A 20,886-nucleotide genomic window follows, 5' to 3' on the forward strand; every position below is an offset into this window, starting at 1 on the left:
ACAGGGTGACCTCACAGGGCCGTTGTGGGGATTAAATGAGGGGGAGAGAACCATGTAGACCATCTTGAGCTCCTTGGTGAAATAGGCGGGATATAAATAAATGATTAAAAAAAATAATACTAGCTTAAAGGGTACCTAGTGCAGAAATTAACACCAGCAAGTTCCAGGGCACAGAGTTCTTGGGACAGCGTGTTTGCGACATTCCAGGAGATGATAGGATGCTTGAGGGAGGTGGAGCCTTCATTCCCCCCCCCTTAGCCTCGTCCTTGTAGGGTTGAATGCCCCCACCCCCGGCATAGGAACCCTAGTTGATCCCATTGGCCTTGTGGGTGCAACACACTCCCCCTTCACCTAGGGAGCTAAGAGTGAGCTGTTGCTTTCTGATGGTGACTTTCCAGTGCATGGTTTAAATATGTGAGGTATATAGAATCATAGAGTTGGAAGAGCCCACAAGGGCCATCGAGTCCAACCCCCTGCCAAGCAGGAAACACCATCAGAGCACTCCTGACATATGGTTGCCAAGCCTCTGCTTAAAGACCTCCAAAGTAGGAGACTCCACCACACTCCTTGGCAGCAAATTCCACTGTCGAACAGCTCTTACTGTCAGGAAGTTCTTCCTAATGTTTAGGTGGAATCTTCTTTCTTGTAGTTTGGATCCATTGCTCCGTGTCCGCTTCTCTGGAGCAGCAGAAAACAACCTTTCTCCCTCCTCTATGTGACATCCTTTTATATATTTGAACATGGCTATCATATCACCCCTTAACCTCCTCTTCTCCAGGCTAAACATGCCCAGCTCCCTTAGCCGTTCCTCATAAGGCATCGTTTCCAGGCCTTTGACCATTTTGGTTGCCCTCCTCTGGACACGTTCCAGTTTGTCAGTGTCCTTCTTGAATTGTGGTGCCCAGAACTGGACACAGTACTCCAGGTGAGGTCTGACCAGAGCAGAATACAGCGGCACTATTACTTCCCTTGATCTAGATGCTATACTCCTATTGATATTTTGCTAGTCCTTTTTAAACGCCAGTCCTAGAATCAGAGAATTGTAAAGGGAGTCCAAAGGTCATCTGGTTCAACCCACAAGCCTCGATAGGCTGGAAGCACACGACTTTGTGCAAGCGTCTCTGCACCCTCACCTCTGGAATAGATGGTTTGGGGCTGGGATTAGGGGGATTGGGGGAGCCGGTCAGTATGAGCTCAAAGGGGGAGCTTGAACCCCCAAAGTCTGAGAATGCCAGCTTAAGCAAGAACTGAGCAAGAGATGGTTGGCTTATTCTTTCAGCTATGATTGGAAAACAGGCATCTGTTTTATACAGGTGATTGTCTGCAGTCTTTGGGAAACCCCAAAAGTAACCCACTCCCCACTCCAGAATAAAAGCACAGGCAAAATCAGACCAGTAAGCGCTGCACATTATTAGTGGTCCCACAACACTGAACGGCTGGCTTGGGGGGGTGCAGTGGGGAGAGGAATGGAGAATGGTTGTGGGTCCCATTTGTGTAAATTGACTTCCAGAAAGGTTGTCATGTGTTTATGGGTGGCAGCAAGAAGAAAAACAACACTAAAGTAAAGGTAAAGGGACCCCTGACGATTAGGTCCAGTCATGACCGACTCTGGGGTTGCGGCGCTCATCTCGCTTTACTGGCTGAGGGAGCCGGCGTACAGCTTCCAGGTCATGTGGCCAGCATGACTAAGCCGCTTCTGGCGAACCAGAGCAGTGCACAGAAACGCCGTTTACCTTCCTGCTGGAGCGGTACCTGTTTATCTACTTGCACTTTGATGTGCTTTTGAACTGCTAGGTTGGCTGGAGCAGGGAAGGAGCAATGGGAGCTCACCCCGTCGCGGGAATTCAAACCGCTGACCTTCTGATCGACAAGTCCTAGGCTCTGGTGGTTTAACCCACAGCACCACCCGTGTCCCTTAAAACAACACTAAACCCTCCTTAAAGGCAAACAGATTTATTGTGTTAAAAATACATTTCAGGCTTGATTTAATGATTGGTTGAAAGGAAGAGCTTTTTTTTGCCTCATGCAGAAGCTTCCCACATTAGCAAACTTGGAGGGCCAGGTGGAATGGGGCTGGTTAAATATTTGTGTGGCATTCAGGGAGATGGAAAAAGCTGGTCCCGCCAGTTGGCTTGTGAAGCAATACTGTCTGCCTCCAGCAGGGGGAGGAAGACAGCCTTTGTATTATAATGGGTGGCTGTTGTTAACAGATTTGGATTTCTACAGACTCATCTTCATCAATAATTGGTAAAAGGAGGGACTCAAATGTGTAGCCCAAATGGTTAAGGTACTTCCGGACAATTCATAAAGCTGACATTTGGTAAATATTTAGACAAATCTGAAAGGCAAAGCTCTGCCGAATCTCTCCTCAGAAACAAAGGGCAAGCAGTGTATTCCGAGATGTTTGAGGTAATTCTAGGCCACCTAGAAAACTGATATCTGGTACTTTACAGATCTCCAGGAAACTTTAAACATGGGATTTTTTATATATATCTCATCATGAAACAAGAGCATGGATTTTATCTCATAGGACAGCCCAGCATTCCATCACAGAACAAGCCAGGCCACACATGGGCTGGAAGGCTAGGCTAGTTTTTGTTCTTAAAAGGCTCCTGCCAGAGCATTTATTTGTTTATTTATCCAGGTGTTTTATAAATATACCTTTGTACTTCAAAGAAGTCTCTAAGCAGATTGCATCGTTTTTAAAATGTCACAAATACACAATTAAACCACAATTAAAACCCCACATTTTGAAGTAACATTGAACGATTAGTAAAGATCGTCTTAGACATCAATATAAACAAAGGCAGCTAACATTTGGGGATCATAATAACTACTTTTGGGGAGGGGTGTCAGTGGCAGCGAGGGACGTTTGAAGAAGGCAAATCTCCCCGAGTAATATAAGGATACTGGCAACTGACTGATGGAGGATATTATATACTGTAGTTGTTAAGGTATTTTCATGTGACCTAGAAAGCTGAGATTCAGCACACACGTAGTCAAAGGCAGTCTGATAACTGGGACAATCTGCCAGAGCGACGTTTTGTACCTCTCTTCCTCAAAAATGGGGAACATGATGAATGTTTTCCCACGTTACTAAAAATCTATAATCTGGTACACAGCCCCAAACACACTCATTAGAAGAGCAGCTGGGTATTGGGAGGTTTTCTCACCCAGTACAGTGGTACCTCAGGTTACATACGCTTCAGGTTACAGACTCTGCTAACCCAGAAATAGTACCTCGGGTTAAGAACTTTGCTTCAGGATGAGAACAAAAATCGTGCTCCGGCGGTGCAGCAGCAGCAGGAGGCCCCATTAGCTAAAGTGGTACCTCAGGCGAAGAACAGTTTCAGGTTAAGAACAGACCTCCAGGACGAATTAAGTTCTTAACCCGAGGTACCACTGTACTAAGAATCTGAGTCACAAAGTCATCCAAAACTGATAACGGCGTACAAGAGGCAAAGTCATGCTTGAGGTGCTGTGACAGACAGGTTTTCTGAAGTTCTATTTTTTTTTTTTTTAAATAATTTTTATTGGGTTTTCACATTTTATATAGACAAAAACAAAACACATAAAAAACAACAAACATGAATAGTTCCAGAAAATCTTATTTTCTAACCCTAGTCCTTGACTTCCCCCCACCCCCTCCCTTGCATCCCTGTTCCCAGGTTTATGTCAGCAAGTTAGCATTTCTTCCGTCTTAATATTAGTCCTTTTATAAAAACAAAAAAAAAAAATAAATTTTCCCTAAGTTGGACCCCAATTCTCTTCCCTCGATTTCTCATTTTTTCTTGAGTAATTTCCTTATTACTAAACCCCCTGGTCTTGAGTGTTGTTTAAATTTATACTTCCCTCCCTCCCATCCCCGCTTTGCGTCCTTTCCCAAGACATGTCCAAAGTAACAGTTTTTAGCCTGGATTCCGCACATCCGAGGCTCTCAAATCTATTTCAGTCCCTCTCCGCCGGTTTTGTTGGTAGTCCTCTTTGTCAGTCATCGAGTCTCGAAAGATTTCATTAACATTCAATCCAATCAGTCCATAGTCTCTTCCCATATTTAGAAGCAACTGCTGAAGAATTTCCACAAGGCCTGAGTCTTGGTGATGGTCAAGATCAAAGTCTATGTGGAGGCCCCAATTGTATTTCTTTATTTCGAGTTCCTGAATTCCATAAACTCCCAGGGCCTCCACTTTCGTCTTCTGTATCTTTCGTAGGCTTAAAATAGATTCCATCCAATGGTCTCCTTGCTTGTGTTCTCCAGATATCGGCTTCTGGTCAGTATTTTCCCACATAACTTGTTCTCTTTCTTGTTTTGTCTTCTCCTCTTCTTTGTTTATTATTTCAAATTCAGCTGTGGGTTCTTTCTCATTCAGGTCCTCATTACATTCAGCAGAGCTACTTGTTTCCAAATCCAAGGCCGTCAATTGTTTACTCATAGCTGTAGTCTGCTCCTGTAAGGTTCCCACCAGTGAAAACATCCTTTCGATTTCTCTCAGTATCTTTCCACCCACAGCCATTGTAATTCCACAGAATTCCCCCTAGAGGGAATCTGGTTACTGGATGGTCTTTTCTCCAACAATCCTCTGTCCTATTATTGTTTCTTTGTTTCCCAAAATTTTAGTTCAATTGTAGCTCCTTTTTATCCGGAGAGGTCTTAAGTAGCAATTTTTTCACTATTAACAGTCCATTTGACAGCTTTGACAGCTGTCAAATTCTGCTCCTCTATACAGGCTCCAAAGCAGATCGCTCCCGGGCTCGGGAGGGAGGGTTGTTTACCACAAAACAAAAACTCTTCCAACACTCCACTCTCCTGCTTAAATTTGCTTTTCCAAATCTTGGAAGTTACTGTCTTTTTTAAAACTCACCCTTTACAGGGTGGGCACTCCAGCTTAGCTCTTATATCGTTGCTCTGGATCGTCTGCAAGGGGGGGGGGATGGGGACTTCCTTTTGGCACACCCCCCGGTCGTCTCAAATTCAGAAGGTAAAAGTTTTTAAAGTTCAGTTCCAAATTACTCACGGGTTCTTTTTTCAATCCAAATTTCAAGGAAGGAAGTCAGCGCTCTCCGGTTATGGCTCGCGGCTTCGCTCAGCGGCGGTAGCGATCGACTCTCAGTGCCGCGCCGTCCCCCGTATCCCCTCCGTAGCCTTTAAAAAGGCTCATTGCGAATCAGGGGGGGCGCTTAAGGCACCCGCCGAGTCTTCAGTCCGCAGGCTTCCGCGCCTGCGGTTTTTAAGGGTCCCCGTGTCGCCGGCACGGCAAAGACCCATCCACCGCTGAGCCGATTCCCTCCGGAGCTCGGAGGGAATCCGCCATTTCCAGATCGCACCAACCCGGAAGTCCTTCACACCCAGGTTTTCTGAAGTTCTAGGGCAACTTCGCACTCTTGAATCAGGCATGGGTTCGAGGTGAGAATGGAGAAGAAAGGAGTTTTAGCAGCCGCTGTGAATGCATTCCTAGTTCTGCAGAATCCAAGCTTCGTAGGCAGGCAGGCAGGCAGGCAGGCAGGCAGATTGACCTGTGTCTATGCGCATTATCCTATTCCAAATCTAAACCCCACATCTGATGGCAGCAGTCCATGGAAGTTTGTGCTGTACTTGGTACCGGCCTGATTTTGCAAGCAACTCAAGCCCTACAGATGCACACACTACTTTTGTGTACAGACTGGAGTGGGGGCACCAGGTTGGCAGTGGTGGGACAGAGGGCAGGGACTCCAACAGTAGGTGGAGCTGGCACCAATAACAGGCAGAACCCACTAGTTATATTTTTGTCCCCATCTTCCTCCTCCCTGTCTGGTGTCATGGACTGGTTGGACGCAGAGAAATGGTGGGAGGAACCAGCTGGGGAACTACCAAGGGAAGAAGGCTCAGATGAGGGCCCTCCAGATGTTGCTGGACTACAGCTCCCATCATCCCAGGCCGTTGGCTATGCTGGCTGAGGCTGATGGGAGTTGGAGTCCATCAGCATCTGGAGGTCCACAGGTTCCCCATTCCTTTGCTTGAGGACTCCAATATGAGGTGGTGGTGCCAGTGAAGAAACAGGCTGCACACAAGCCAAGGATTTCACTTTGGCATCCTCTGCAACATTGCAGTGGGTCTTGAGGTGAACCTCTTGGGTTCTTCGGAAATTTGGTTTTCACCAGGGATGGGTGACATGTTGTTGTTGGACTACAAAGCCCATCATGGCCGATGGTCAAGAATGCTGAGACATGGAGTCCAAGGACATATTGGGAGCCACAGCTTCACAACCCCTGCTTCGCACAGTCGCTGATTCCAGTGTCAGGCACTGTATTTGTGCACAGCTGGTGGGAAGACCCCCAAAACTCCTTATTCGCAAATCGGGGAAGGAGGTTGGCATCTCTTGATGCTCCCGTGGCGCCTCTTCTGCTTCCTTACCCAAGAAACCAGAGAGGTTAGTTTGCAGAGACAAAGCAAAACCTCTTGCATTAAACAGCGCTGCTGCTGCTTCTCTTTCTTTCATCTTGCCTGCGGGAGCCCATATGCTCCCCCTCTCCCCTCCCAGCTGCCAAAGAGTTAAAAGGATCTGCCTCTGGAGCAACAATGCTGGCGAGCGCCATGCTCCTTCTCCCGGTTTCCAAGGCAACGCCACACTCCTCATCATCTCCAGTGCTCTGCCACTTGATCGAAGCGCTTTGGCGCCTCCGTTGCCCAGGCAACCCATCCCTGGGCGTTCTGTGTTTCCAAAGCCCCGTACCTTGTTTTGTTTTGGTTTCTGTGGTGGGGATGCTCGTGGGAAGACCTGGAGAGGGAGGAGGATGGTGGATGGGTTGGGGAGGTGGGAGAGGACACAAGAGCATCAGGGTGACCCAACATGCCTTCTCAGAGACCCGCCTTAACCTAGTCTCTGAGATGCTCCTGCCATGCAGCTGATACAGAGAGAGGACAAGCAAGAACAGAGGTAGGTGGACCATTGGTCTGAATCACAGAGCCATAGACTCATAGAATCTTGGAGCTGTAAGGGGTCCTGAGGGTCATCTAGTCCAACCCCCGGCAATGCAGGAATCTCAGCTAAAGCATCCATGACAGATGGCACCCCACTTGGCACTTTTCCCCAGGATGACGAGGAACCATTAATGAGCACTCTTTGGGTTTGGTCAGTCAACCAGCTACTAATCCACCTAACAGTAAGCCCTTTCAACCCACTCTTTACCAGCTTCTCTTCAAAAATATCATGGGGGACTTTGTCAAAAGCTTTACTGAAGTCAAGATACACTAAGTCCACGGCATTCCTCTGATCCACCGAGTGTGTAACTCAGCTTCCTAACCTGCGGCCCTACATCTTTTTGGACTTCTAACTCCCATCAGCCCCTGGCAGCATGGCCCAGTGGTCAGGGATGATGACTGCTGTAATCTTGAAACATTTGGGGTGTCACAGGGTCCCCTTCTTGGGTTGGAGACTCAAAACGACCTTGGGCTAGTCACACTTTCTCACCCTAGCTTTCCTCACAGGTTTGGGGTGGGGGGTGGAGTCATGTATGCCAGCCTTGGGAGGAAGAGTTGTATAACAGTGAAATAATCTACACCTGAGAATAAACACCATGTAATACAGTGGTCTTACTCCTGAGTAAACATACAAAGGATTGGGCTGTCACGTGCATTAAGTCTGTCTGGCCACAATGTACAAATCCCTTTACTCTCCTTTTTAAAAAGAGAGAAAGGATATAATCGCTGTTATGTATTCAGTGGTCTGTGTTTGCCTGAGTTTGAGTCAGGACTAAGGATACCTAAAAGACACTACTTGTCTGCCATTTAATTTTGGGGTTTGCTTCCATCCATTGTTAAAAGTATCCATCAGAAAAAAGTGCCAATCAAATCAGCTGCAAGAAAAGAAAGTGTTCTTAACGTGTCAAAAAAGAAGTGTTGTTTTGAAATCAGCTGGTGTCCTATTTGTCATGCAACCGAATCCCCAGCCCTTTTTGAATTGTTCTGCCCTTCTGATATCCCTTTAGCCCTCTGCCAGACCTGAAACGGAAAGAAGTCCAGCCAGAATAGAGGGTTGTTCAGCAGGACTTCTGGGGGAGAGGGCGGTGTGCAGAGGAAGGCGACACATCCCCCTCCCTCCCTCCCTCCCGCTTCCCTTAGCACTTAAGACTTTTTAACATTCCAGCGCGAGATATTTCAGGAATGAAACAAACACCAGATGCGGGAGGCAGCGCTTGATTGTCAGGAACAGGCGGAGAATGTCTGATGTGTGAAAAAGTGAGTCGGCTCCGAGAGTGCATACGTGAGAGAGGGGCGGGCAGCGATCGCCTCTGGTGATCACTCTTGTGCATGCATAGCCACTGATTCTTCTGCCGATTTGCACCCAATATAAGAGACTGAAAGCTCGAGGAGGAGCAAAGGAGCCAGTTCTCAGCGTGCAAGACCCAAGGTGCCTCCTTGCCTCGACATCCAACTTGGATGGCTATAAAAGACGCTTAGGATAAATTCGTGGAGGAGAGGGTTAGATAGATAGAGAGATAATTTATTACGGGCGGAGACCAGCTTATAAAACACACTTCGGGGTACATTCCCAGAAGGAAAACAAACATTTAAAACAATGTACAGCAATAAATTTAAAATTTGTAAATGCGATAAGCGTATAGATACTTAAAACTTTAAGATGAGCTGCTGCAGAGAGATGACCCAGAGTCACCCATGGAACCGGGTTTGGGGATTTTCTTAATGAACTAGTTTGGGTCGGGGGATGGTCTACACCTACAGATCTGTACATAGAATCTGGCGACCATCCGGGTCGTCTTATGATCTCATCCGTGTCGTCTTATGATCTTTGCCTAACAGGAAAAAGTCAAATTTTTGCTTTTCCGGGAGGTCAGTGAGCCTCACCAGCAGAGGATCAATGGTCTCACTATGTGCCTCTTCATAAAAGGGACATCTAAAGAACAAGTGCTCTGGGCTTCCTATCTCCCCCAATGAACAGGCGCGAAGTCTCTGAGCATATGGGACTTTTTAAAAGGATCCTTCCAGGACCCGAGAGGGCAGGGCCGAGCTTCTGGCGGAGGGAGAGGGTTATCAATAGCTATGTTCTGCCTCCACAGCTGGAGTCAGCAATGCTTCTGAATACCTGTTGCTGGAAACCACAGGAGGGGATGTTTGACTCCTGCTTATGGGTTTCCCATAGGCATCTGGTTTGCACCTATGAGATCAGGATGCTGGACTAGATGGGCCTGATCCAGCAGGCTCTTCTTAGGTTCTTGTGCTTGAGTGCCCACTCCCCAGCATAGGCTGCCAGCCAGTCCTTTACTGGTCCAAACAAAAAAACTCATGCCCTGTCATATTTGGGTCTGAGAGTTCAACTGCAAATTCTCCCAGGCTTCCCTCCTACCGGGCTTAAGGTTGTTGACTTTTCAACCAGCCTCTGTAGCTGTGCATTTGACACAGTGGTGAGGATCCTTTTCTTCAGCTTGTGGGCCACATTACCCTCTATGCAACTTTCCAAGGACCAAATGCCAACTGTGTGGGCTGTAGTCCACTGGGAGCAGTCAAGTACAACATTCCTTGTCATGCTAGAGAAGACATACGAGGGAATGTTCGGTCCAACCAGTCGAAACTTCCTTGTTCCTCCTGGCTGGAACATCCTTCCTTTTGCATGTGATAGAAGGTGGGCGTGACCTAACCTGTGTGACCTTGCAGTCACTGGGATTATTCCCCCATATGGGGTAGCTCCACATGTACATATTTGTAACTTTAAGCCTAAAGCCTGCCTTGAGGGATCACACTGTGCTCTGCCTGATCATGAGTAAACTTTCTTTTTATTGACTTTGAATAAGATTGTGGCGTCTTTATTCTTTTAAGAGGGATTCAAGGGAACTTACCAGGAACGTACAATTCAATCTGAGACAGACTGAATTGTATATTAGTGAGAGGCTCACACGAGCCTGCAACCAGCTATCTGTTGTGCTTGTAAAAGGGGGAATGTAAACTCTGCTAAGTAAAGGAACTTGCTAGCGCAAGTTAGGAATGATATTAATAAACAACATATCCTCTCCTGCCACCCTGAACATTCCCACAAGCTGTGGGCAGAGTCAAAAATCTCAAAGTGGTTGGAACAAGGAATGTTAGTTTTACCTTTGTACAGTAGGGTTGTGTCTAACACTTGCTCACGGACACCTTTTTAGCCTCCACCCAGGCAAGCAATAAGCAGTTGCAGAGTTCAAGGACACATTCCAGCCAGGCCAATACTTTCAAAGAGTGAGATGCATGGATAGTGAGGGGCATGGCCTGGGGAAAGGGGTGTGGCTGGAGAAGAGGGTGTGGTCTGGGGAGAGTCCTGCAAGCTAGATACAGAGGCCTTGGCGGCCGTACCCTACTCCTGGTCCTGAAGCTCTCCATCCCTGATTTAATAAAAGGGGAGCTAGGCAGCCAGTGGTCAGTGATACTGTCCACCTCCATGCTGTGAAGAACTTCACCTGCTGATTCCTGCACATCAAGCTGCTGTTAAAAGGCAAACGAACAGGTGGTGGTTGTTTTTGTTACACCTGTTTCCCACCATCTCTCCAAGGAGCTCAAAGCAGTGTACATGTGTGAACCACTTCACCCATTTTATCCTCCCAACAACCCAGGCAGGTAGGCTAGGCTATGCTGGGACAAAGGTCACTCAGTGAATTTTGTGGCCAAGTGGAGATTTGAACCCTGGTCTCCCACACACTAGTCCAACACTAACCACTACGCCACACTGGTTCCCTCCCCTGTCAGAATCTCCCAGGCCCCACCCCTCATTCCACAGGGGAAGGCAGAAACAGCAGAACCCATTCTTGCATGCAGAAGGTCTTGGGTTCAGCCTCTGGCATCTCCACCCATCAGAACATCAGGTAGTTGGCCTGGGAATGTCCTTGGATATGTCCATGTTAGGCAAACCCATGTCCCATTGTGCTTAGGAATGCATAATGGACCACTCTGAGGGCCCAGCCATTCCTGGCTTCATGTGGATTGTGCACCCCTTGCGCTTCCTTTCATTGTCCCTCACCCATGTGAGGTTCTCCTCCCAACTAATGCTGCCTCTCACTTTCTCCTCCCTAAATCTGGAGGTTCCCTGTGCAAGTATTCTGCTCTGGTCAAACCTCACCTGGAGTACTGTGTCCAGTTCTGGGCACCACAGTTCAAGAAGGACACTGACAAACTGGAACGTGTCCAGAGGAGGGCAACCAAAATGGTCAAAGGCCTGGAAATGATGCCTTATGAGGAACGGCTAAGGGAGCTGGGCATGTTTAGCCTGGAGAAGAGGAGGTTAAGGGGCGATATGATAGCCATGTTCAAATATATAAAAGATGTCATATAGAGGAGGGAGAAAGGTTGTTTTCTGCTGCTCCAGAGAAGCGGACACGGAGCAATGGATCCAAACTACAAGAAAGAAGATTCCACCTAAACATTAGGAAGAACTTCCTGACAGTAAGAGCTGTTCGACAGTGGAATTTGCTGCCAAGGAGTGTGGTGGAGTCTCCTACTTTGGAGGTCTTTAAGCAGAGGCTTGACAGCCATATGTCAGGAGTGCTCTGATGGTGTTTCCTGCTTGGCAGGGGGTTGGACTCAATGGCCCTTGTGGTCTCTTCCAACTCTATGATTCTAAGTGACATAGCCAGGGCTTTTTTTCAGCTGGAATTCACTGGAACTCAGTTTTGGCACCTCTCATGTGGACGCCATAGCCATTCTAAGAGAACAAGGGAGGCGTTCAGGTTGAGTTCCAGCACCTCTTTTTCTAGAAAAAGAGCACTGGACATAGCTCTCCTCTTTGGATTCTCAGGGCATAGGGGATCTCTGGATTTAGGGATAACAAAGTGTGGGGCAGCAATAGTAGGGAGATGAACATCACATAGGCAAGGGAAATTAAAGGGGTTCCCAATCACATGGTGTGTATGGAAATGGACTGGTGCAGAATGCATGTGTGAATTGGGTTTGTTTGGCCCAGCCTACAAGCAGAAAGGTTGCCCCATCTCTGAGCAGGCAAAACCTTTTGGGATTTGCAGAACATGTGCTAAAGCATCAGGTTGTGTTTGTAAACAAGGAATGGGTTGTGCCTACCCCACCCCCACCTTGTCCTCCCCACGTTTATGTGCCAGCCTGTGCCCTCTCTCCTCCCAGCCTCCAGCAACCCCCCCCCCCTTGTTGCGTCTGGCTGCTCCCTCCCCTCGCTAACCCTCATGCTGTCTGTTGCCACGGCAACGATAGTTATGGCGACAGACAGGGTGAGATCGCAGCTGATGAATATGAAGCAGCAGGTGAAAGATTGCTGAGCTGAAACATCTCTTGCTCCATGTGATAGTCCAGGAGGAGGAGGAGGCCGGGTTGAGACTTCAAAGATGAAGAGGCAGCTTTACAAGCTCTGGCCCCCGACTTGCAGGTGTCGGGTGAATTGCAGGTCACTCCTGACATGCCTGATGGACCCCCGCGCTGGATTACTCATCAGTTAAGGACTCAGACTTGGTGACTCACCACCAAATGTGCTGCTTCACACCATCCTAACCTCCAAGATTTCAGGGTTCCGTTTCCTCCCAATGAGGGAGAGAGGCAACGGTGGTGTTTTTATAGGGCTTTTTTCCCCAGCTGGAACTCGCTGGAACTCAGTTCCAGAACCTCTCAAGTGGCACCACCTATTTTTCTCTTTCTAGAAAAATAACACAGGGTTTATTTATACATTTCTACAGCCTGGGTCTGTGATGGAAGGCTTCACAGCATTAAAACCCCAAGAGGGTCTTGCTTCTGCCTTAGCCACAGCCTTGGAGTCCAGTAGAAATCAAGCATGTCTCTTCCTCATGGGCTTCATCCTTCTAGCTCACACACAGATCTCAACACTGGCTTCATCCTTCTAGCTCACACACAGATCTCAACACTGGCTTCGTCCTTCTAGCTCACACACAGATCTCAACACTGGCCCTTGTCTTTTTAACTACCAGCCAGGTAAGGAAGGGCCCCCACCCATTTGCTTTCTGGCACAGAGCCACTTCCTTTGTTACCTTAAGTACCCATACTTAAAGGGATGTGGGTGGCGCTGTGGTCTAAACCACAGAGCCTAGGGCTTGCCGATTGGAAGGTCAGCAGTTTGAATCCCTGCGACGGGGTGAGCTCCCGTTGTTCAGTCTCAGCTCCTGCCCACCTAGCAGTTCAAAAGCACATCACGTGCAAGTAGATAAATAGGTACCGCTCTGGCGGGAAGGTAAATGGCGTTTTCATGTTCTGCTCTGGTTGCCAGAAGCGGCTTAGTCATGCTGGCCACATGACCCGGAAGCTGTCTGCGGACAAACACCTGCTCCCTCGGCCTATAGAGTGAGATGAGTGTGCAACCCCAGAGTCATCCGTGACTGGACCTAACGGTTAGGGCTACCTTTACCTTTTTTACCCATACTTAGGGGCCATTAGCCCTTGCCTGGCTAATTCAACAATTGAATTTTTGCTGGATTCAGGAATTAGAAGGGACTCAGAGACACTGCCTAAACACCACCACCATCCTTACAAACTCGCAACAGTACAAACTGGCACTTCTGGAATCCTTGTGTTTAAAACAACCTACCCCAGCCCCACGCCATTCAGATGTTTTGGACAACAATGCCCACCAGCCCCAACCAGTAGAGAGGAGGTGGCAGTCATGGTCTAAAACATCTGGGGAGCAACAGGTTGGTGAAGGCTGGTTTAAAATTACAAACATAAAAATAAAAATCCACTTGCAATGTCTAATCTGGCTGATGACAAGGAATCATAGAATTGGAGGGCACCTCAAAGGCCATCAATCCAACCCCATGCAATGCAGGAATCACAGCTAAATAATCCCTGGCAGATAACCAGCCAAACTGTTTGCAAAGCTCCAATGAAGGAGAGTCCACCACCTCCTGAGGGAGTCTGCTCCAACAATGCCTAATGTCAGGTGTTTCTTCCTAATGTTTAGTCAGAAACTCCTTTCTTGTAATTAGTAGTAAGAGATGGTGGGGACTCTCTCAACCAGAGACCCTGGAGACGGGCAGTCTGATCAAACCACCCTGGGATGGAGAAATAGTCTGACCAATAGTAGAGGGCAGCTTTCTCTGTCCTAGGCAGGGCAAGATGGTCCATCCACGCCCCATTTCAGAATATTCATTTCCCACAGAAGCAAAATGCCAAACTCCCGAAACAGGCATTCCAAAACCTATGTACAGTTTATTCCAAAGATTATTTGTGCTTTGTAGTTCCATCCAGAGCTCTTTGAGCAGCATCAGATGATTCCTAAAAACAACAAGGGGGGAGCAAATGATTTTTGTCCTTAATTGTCTCCTACTCAGATACATTTTTGAAAAACACACACACATCCAGTGGATGAGAAGTTTGTGTTGCTGGCTGGCAAAAGCAGACTTGGAATCTTGCTAGGGCAGGAGCTGCAGTTGGGTGCTGAAAAGCCTTTCTGGAGCCAGGAGCAGTTTTAGCAACACTCTGCTAGTGTGATGGGGGGGTGTGGGTCTGAGCTGTGTGGGATGTGTTGATTCTGCCTTATGGAGAACACAGCTCTGTTGATTGCTGCTTCCCATCCAGCCCTCCTCAGCCAGCAGATCAAAAAGCAGGATGGCTGCAAGAATCCCACCATCACGGAATCTGGCTCAAAAGGGAAGTCTCATTGCAGAGTTGGAGGGGCCTCCAGGGGTCATCTGCAAGGCAGGAATCTCGACTCAAGCATCCAGGACAGATGGCCACCCAACCTCTGCCACTAAAGCTCCATCAAAGGAGAGACCACCACCTCCTGAGTCTGCTCCACTGTTGAACATAGTTGTCAGGTTTAGCAGCCATTGATTGCCTTACTCTTTCGTGACTTTGTCTAGCCCTCTTTTAAAGCCACCCAAGTTGGTGGCAGCCACTGGCTCTTGTTGGGGTGAATGCCACAGTTTAACCATGTGCTGTGTGGAGCACTTTTGACTGCCCTGAATCTTCCAGTGTTCAGCATCAGTGTTGGAGGATAGAGGGGATTGCATGTGCATTGAAACTATCGCACTGTGTAGGGCTGCCCATATGTCCAGGTTTTTCCAGACACATCCAGGAATCGGGCTGCCAAAATGGCGTCTGGGCAGATTTTTGCTGAATTGACAAAATGTCCTGGAAAACTTGGATGTATGGCAAGTAGGGTGATTTTTTAAAAAGCCCCATAAATATTTTTTTTTGGGGGGGGGGAGTGTTCGCAAAACAACTTAACAACAACAACGTCTGAATTTTCACTTTGGGGAATATGACAATCCTATCACTGTGCAAATGTAAAAAGCTGCAGCTGTCACTTCACCCAATTTTGCTGCAATTCCCCTTCCACTCCAGCCAGCAGAGGCTGATGGGAGTTGTAGTCCAAAACACCTGGAGGCTACCAAGATGCACACCTGCAGCCTTTCTGTTTGTGCCTGTGTCAGATGGTCATCAGTCAACCACTGTCTTGAGCAGAACAAAATGCCCTCTGCCATTCACTCCGGAATCTACTCTCTTCCTTGCCCTGGTTTCCAGTTGGTGAGGCTGAGGTGCCTCCGCTCACAAGTGATGGCCAGCTGTCTAGAGCGCAGTTTCCACCCACTGAGAAATCGCACCCAAGGGGACTCCAGATGGACAGCTCTGAGTCTGCCTGTCACCTAGAGAACAAGAGGCAGCCTAAGGTGCAGGAAACACAGCTCAGTGACTGTGGATAATCGCCTTGCTTGTTCTTCATGTCCAACGTACCATATAGGATTCCACATTTTGGGGAGGGTGAGGGCAGGAGGAGAGAGGCAGGGAACATGCCTGCTCATGGGGGGCAGGGGACAGACACCAGGAGTGGAATCAATAATCTTTACCAGAGTGCCACCAAATTAGAGTTGGATAATGGCAAGCAATGGGTTATTTGAAGTTAGAACCTGCCACTTTAAATGGGCAACCTATGCCTGTCACATATTAGCCTAATTCTCTTATGAATGCTCTATTGTCCTATCTAGGTGGCCCCCACAGCCCAGGCAGGTACTCCAGCTCACACTGAGAGAGAGAGAGAGAGAGAGAGAGAGAGAGAGAGAGAGAGAGAGAGAGAGAGCACACTCACACAAGAAGGAAGTGCAGGGGATCATTTCCTTTGTTAGAAATACCCACCTGTTATGAGAAAAAACTGCTCCTTTTCCCTTATGGGGTACCCAAGAGCCCATATAAAGTCCCTTTGTAGGTTCTCTGTCAGGAGGAGAAAATAACAGAGACCAACCAGAGAATATTGAGAAGCAAAGCAGCTAGTAAGCCTGATCTTTATTAAAGCTGTTGCAACAGGGTGCTCCCCTCACACATAGGAGGGGGGAGGGACCCAGAACAAAGGTGTGCCTGCCCTTATATAGTCTTTTTAAATTGCCCACCCTCAAACTCCATACCACCCCCAGAAACATCATGCATACATCACAGAAGGGGTGTATCCTAGGACCACCTCCCGCAGTGCATCATACATACATCACAGGAGGGGCGGACTACAACAGAAATCTGAGTGTTTTTTCTCTTGTTACAGGTAGGTAGCCGTGTTGGTCTGCCATAGTTGAAATAAAATAAAAAAAATCCTTCCAGTAGCACAGGAAAGCTCATACCAATAACAAACTTAGTTGGTCTCTAAGGTGCGACTGGAAAGAATTTTTTTATTTTGTTTTTTCTCTTGTCTGCTAGGTTGCTTGATTGGATTACCTGGGCATCCTGGCCACTCTTTTGTTACTCAGTTCCTGAATCCAGGCCACAGGCCACAGGCTCACACCCTATTCAAATCTTAAACGTGCCCTTAAGGCAGGATTTGTGAAAGAGACAATGGGGAGATTTCCCCATTTCCTTTGACCTTGCAGAGAAATATTTGAGGTCATTTTGAGAGAGAGAAAATGTTTTCAGGACTTTTCTGTGGGTTTCAGACATGTGGTTTACATATTTGTATGTGTTTGCTTGATACATTTATGAACATCTATTTTATATATATAAGACCTTAAAAATTTTATAACACCACCAAAGCATTAAAGTCCTTTCTATATTGGTTCCAGTTACAGATAGGTAGCCGTGTTGGTCTGCCATAGTCAAAATAAAAAAATTCCTTCCAGTAGCACCTTAAAGACCAACTAAGTTAGTTCTTGGTATAAGAACTAACTTATACCAACTTATAACTTGGTATAAGAACTAAGTTAGTTCTTGGCATACCAAGAACTAACTTAGTTGGTCTTTAAGGTGCTACTGGAAGGATTTTTTTTATTCTTTCTATATTGATTCAGAAAGTCTATTAGTGCCTGCCTGGCAACCATGCCTTTGTGATTTTGACTAGGAAATCCCACCATATGACCCCAGTTTTTTTAGGAGACCAGCTTTGCTGCAAGCAACACAACATCCCAGACACGCCTACCTCAAATCGCACCTCCTTAGCCTACCTCAATTTATTTATTACATTTCTGACCCATTCATCCCTGAAAGGAGATCAAGGAGCAGATGTGAACATACCCTCTTGTATCCTCCATTAAAACAAACAAACAAACAAACAAACAAACAAACAAATAAATGCTGGAGCACAACATACAAAGCACATCTACACATACATCTAGAACAAAAACTGTGATAAAGATAGAATATGTATTTTTTAAAAAAATGAGATACATAAAATGCAATGCATGTTAAAGTTTTCTCCCTTTCGGTTCTTTCTACAGCAGAATGTTTAGGACTACAGCTCCCATAATCCATAGCCATTGGCCATGCTGACTAGGGCAGATGGGAGTAGTAGTTCAGAACATCTACACAAGAACATAAGGAGAGCCGGGCTGTGTGGGATGTAATGCACTGAGAGCAGCCAAATACAACATTCCTTGTTTTGCTAGAGTGGACATGCAAGGGAATGCTTGTTCCAGCCAGTCAAAATTTCCTGTTCCTCCTGGCCTGGAGAATCTGTCCTTGCACTTTACTAGCAGGTGGGCGTGACCTTTCCAGACCAGGTAAAAGGCCAAGTCACACAGCTACTCCCTCTCTTTGGTTTTCTTTTTCATCATGCAAACATCCTCTTTCACCTGGACTATACTGCTGGCTGCCAACCAGCAGTCCCCCAGGTTATCTCCCATATTGGGTAAACCTGTTTGTACATGTTTTTAACTTTATGCCCAAAGCCTGCCTTCAGGGATCATGCTGTGGTCTTTTTGTTACTTATGAATAAGACTGTTGTGTCTTTATTCTTTTAGGAGGGATTCAAAGGGGTCTTACCAGGAATATTAGAACATATCTCAGTCTGGGCAAGCCAGAGTGAATTGTTTGTTGTCTTAAGAAACTCATATGAGTTTGCAACCAGCTTTCTACTGCGTTAGAAGGGGAATACGCTCTGCTAAGTGAAGAAACTTGCTAGCACAAGTTAGGAAGGATATTAATAATCAATATAGCCTCTCCTGTCACCCTCAACTGCTGTCACCCACATGCTGCTGGATCAGACCAGTGGCCCATTTAGTCCAGCATCCTGTTCTCAGTGTGTTCAACCAGATGTCTATGGGGAGCCTGCAAGCAGGAACTGAATTCAACAAAGCACGTCCTCCTCCCTCTGATTGGTTATCCCTATTCTACAGGACCTATTTGCCACAGATCACTGAACTAGGGGCATTGCTTTTAATTGCATTGGAAGGTAAGCATCCAAATTGAGTATCAATTTCACATATCAGCATAATAGGCCAGGAGTAGACTGACTCCCTTCCCTTGCATCCTCTTTCAGGTAGATTAGGCTAAGAGACTAACTGGTTTACGGCTATCCAGGGAACTTCATGGTCTAGGGATGTATGGAGATGTTAGGAGAGGATATATGTATTAGATATTATCCTTTCTTCCTCACATTTATGAGTTCAGCAGAGTGCATCCCTTGGCAGGTTAAAAGGGAAGTTTAGATAGGCTAGTTTTAGCTTTTTGGTTTAAGCAATCCAGGATGCTTTAAGGCAGACTGGATTCTCCTGGTATTTCCTCCCTTTCTCCCCCTTAAAACAATAATCACATAAACCGTCTTGTAAAAGCTAAACGTTATGTACCAAGCTTGGATCCTAGAACAATAGGCAGGTAGGATCCTAGAAGGCAACAACTGATTGGCCTGCAGGAGCAGCCCAATCAGGCTCCAGGAGGGAAGCAGAATCGGCCAATCAGATGGGACCCATTGTGTAAATAATGCATGTAAAGCCAGAGGTTTGGGGGAAATTTCATTCACTGTTTTTACGAGCTGCAATAAAGAGCATGAAATCACTATACAACTCCGAGTATATTTCACTAAAAATAGCATATACCCACACAGAGTACTTGTTGAAGAGTAGCAGATGAAGCAGCTTTGTTCAGGCAGGCTTAAAATGGCAGTTCAGTTACAAAGACATACTTTAGTCTAGCTGAAGATGGTGTCTGAGCATTGGAGCTCAGATATGTTCTCACGTTGCTGGAATGAAGTGAAAAAGGAATGAAGTGAAAAAGCAAAGAGCAAAGAGGAAGATTATGTGTGGCAACATCATCTCCCTGCCAGGGCACACTGAGTGTGGCACTCGGAGCTCTCTCTAGAAAACCTACAGGAAAACTCTTCCCATCATGTGCCATTGCTGGTTTGACTGCATTGTGAATATCCCACACATTGCTGAGCAGGGATTTGAACCAGGTTGAAGTCTGGCACACACACATCCCACCCACTACACCACACTGCCTCTGTTACTGTATGGCACAGCTGGGAAAGCTCAGCACACTTTTTGGCTCAGCAAGGATGCGTAACAGTGCCACCTGCACTCAAACCGTGACACTGCACATCACACCATACGAGTTCTCATGGAGGGCAGGCCACAGAATTCGGCTCTATAGTCTATGTGGAAGTGCTTCCTGGACCGCATCCATGCTATTCCAGGGGGTGGGGGGGACCAAAACGCTTCCCAGCTTTGGGTGAAGCGAGCTCTTTACATTTCCATGCCTTCCTTCCTCCCTACAGCTGCAGTGGTGTCAGCGGCAGGCCTCCCTCCAGAATGCCAAGTGGAGGAGGAGGAGGCGGGGCTCCGAGTCGCAGTCTCATTCAAGAGATTTTATGAATAAAAATGGGCTACGTGCCTGGCTACCTCTTCAATGGATACACTCAGGGTTTTAGTGAAAGGCGCTTGCAGGCATTCCAGTGCCAGTTGCCGCAGATGCAGCCCTTGGCACGGGCACATGAAAAAGGCACCCGCACAAAGGATCACAAAACAAAGGGACACACTGCTGTGCACAGTTGCACAATCTCCTCCCCCACATTTTTAATTTTTTTTGCTTGTTCAGGCCCCTTGCTCACCCCCCACCTGGCCCCTTAAACTCCCAGCAAGTGCTTCTTTCCTCAACCAGCTGCTAGGCACCAGGGAGGCCTATAGTCTACTAGCTAAATCGAACCTCTCTGTTCAGAGGCAGTGTACCATGCAATATCAGGTGCTGGGTGGTTGTCACCTTCGCGCTCTGCTTGAGAACTTCCTGGATGCACCTGGGTAGAAAGAGAACGCTGAGTCCTTTGGCCTTTGGACACGATCCTGCAGGGCTCTTCTTGTGTTGCTTGAGCTTCGTAAAGCAATTCAGGCATGCAAAAAGTCACGAGCTCTTGCAAACCCACAGCATCTTGGTCCCAGACAGAATCTCGTTCTTCCCCATATGATTTGCCTTCCCCAAACTTCAGGGCCGGCCCAAGACATTTTGGCACCTGAGGCGAACCACAAAATGGTGCCTCCCCTCCCTGGCAGGGAAGAAGTGGATGAGAGGGAAGAAGATCGACATCAGGAACAAAGGGGGAACAAATATCTGTATCAGGATCTGCTGCCCTTGTAGATCTTGCTGCCTGAGGTGGTCTCCTCACCTAGCCTTATGGGTGGGCCGGCCCTGCCAGGCTTGCCCCATAGGTTTCTAAGGCACCTTGAAAGACTATCAGATTTTATTGCGGTGTAATTTTTGATCCAGTAAAT

This window comes from Podarcis liolepis (genome assembly GCF_965112155.1).
Source record: "Podarcis liolepis genome assembly, chromosome: 5".
In the NCBI taxonomy this organism is placed as follows: Eukaryota; Metazoa; Chordata; class Lepidosauria; order Squamata; family Lacertidae; genus Podarcis; species Podarcis liolepis.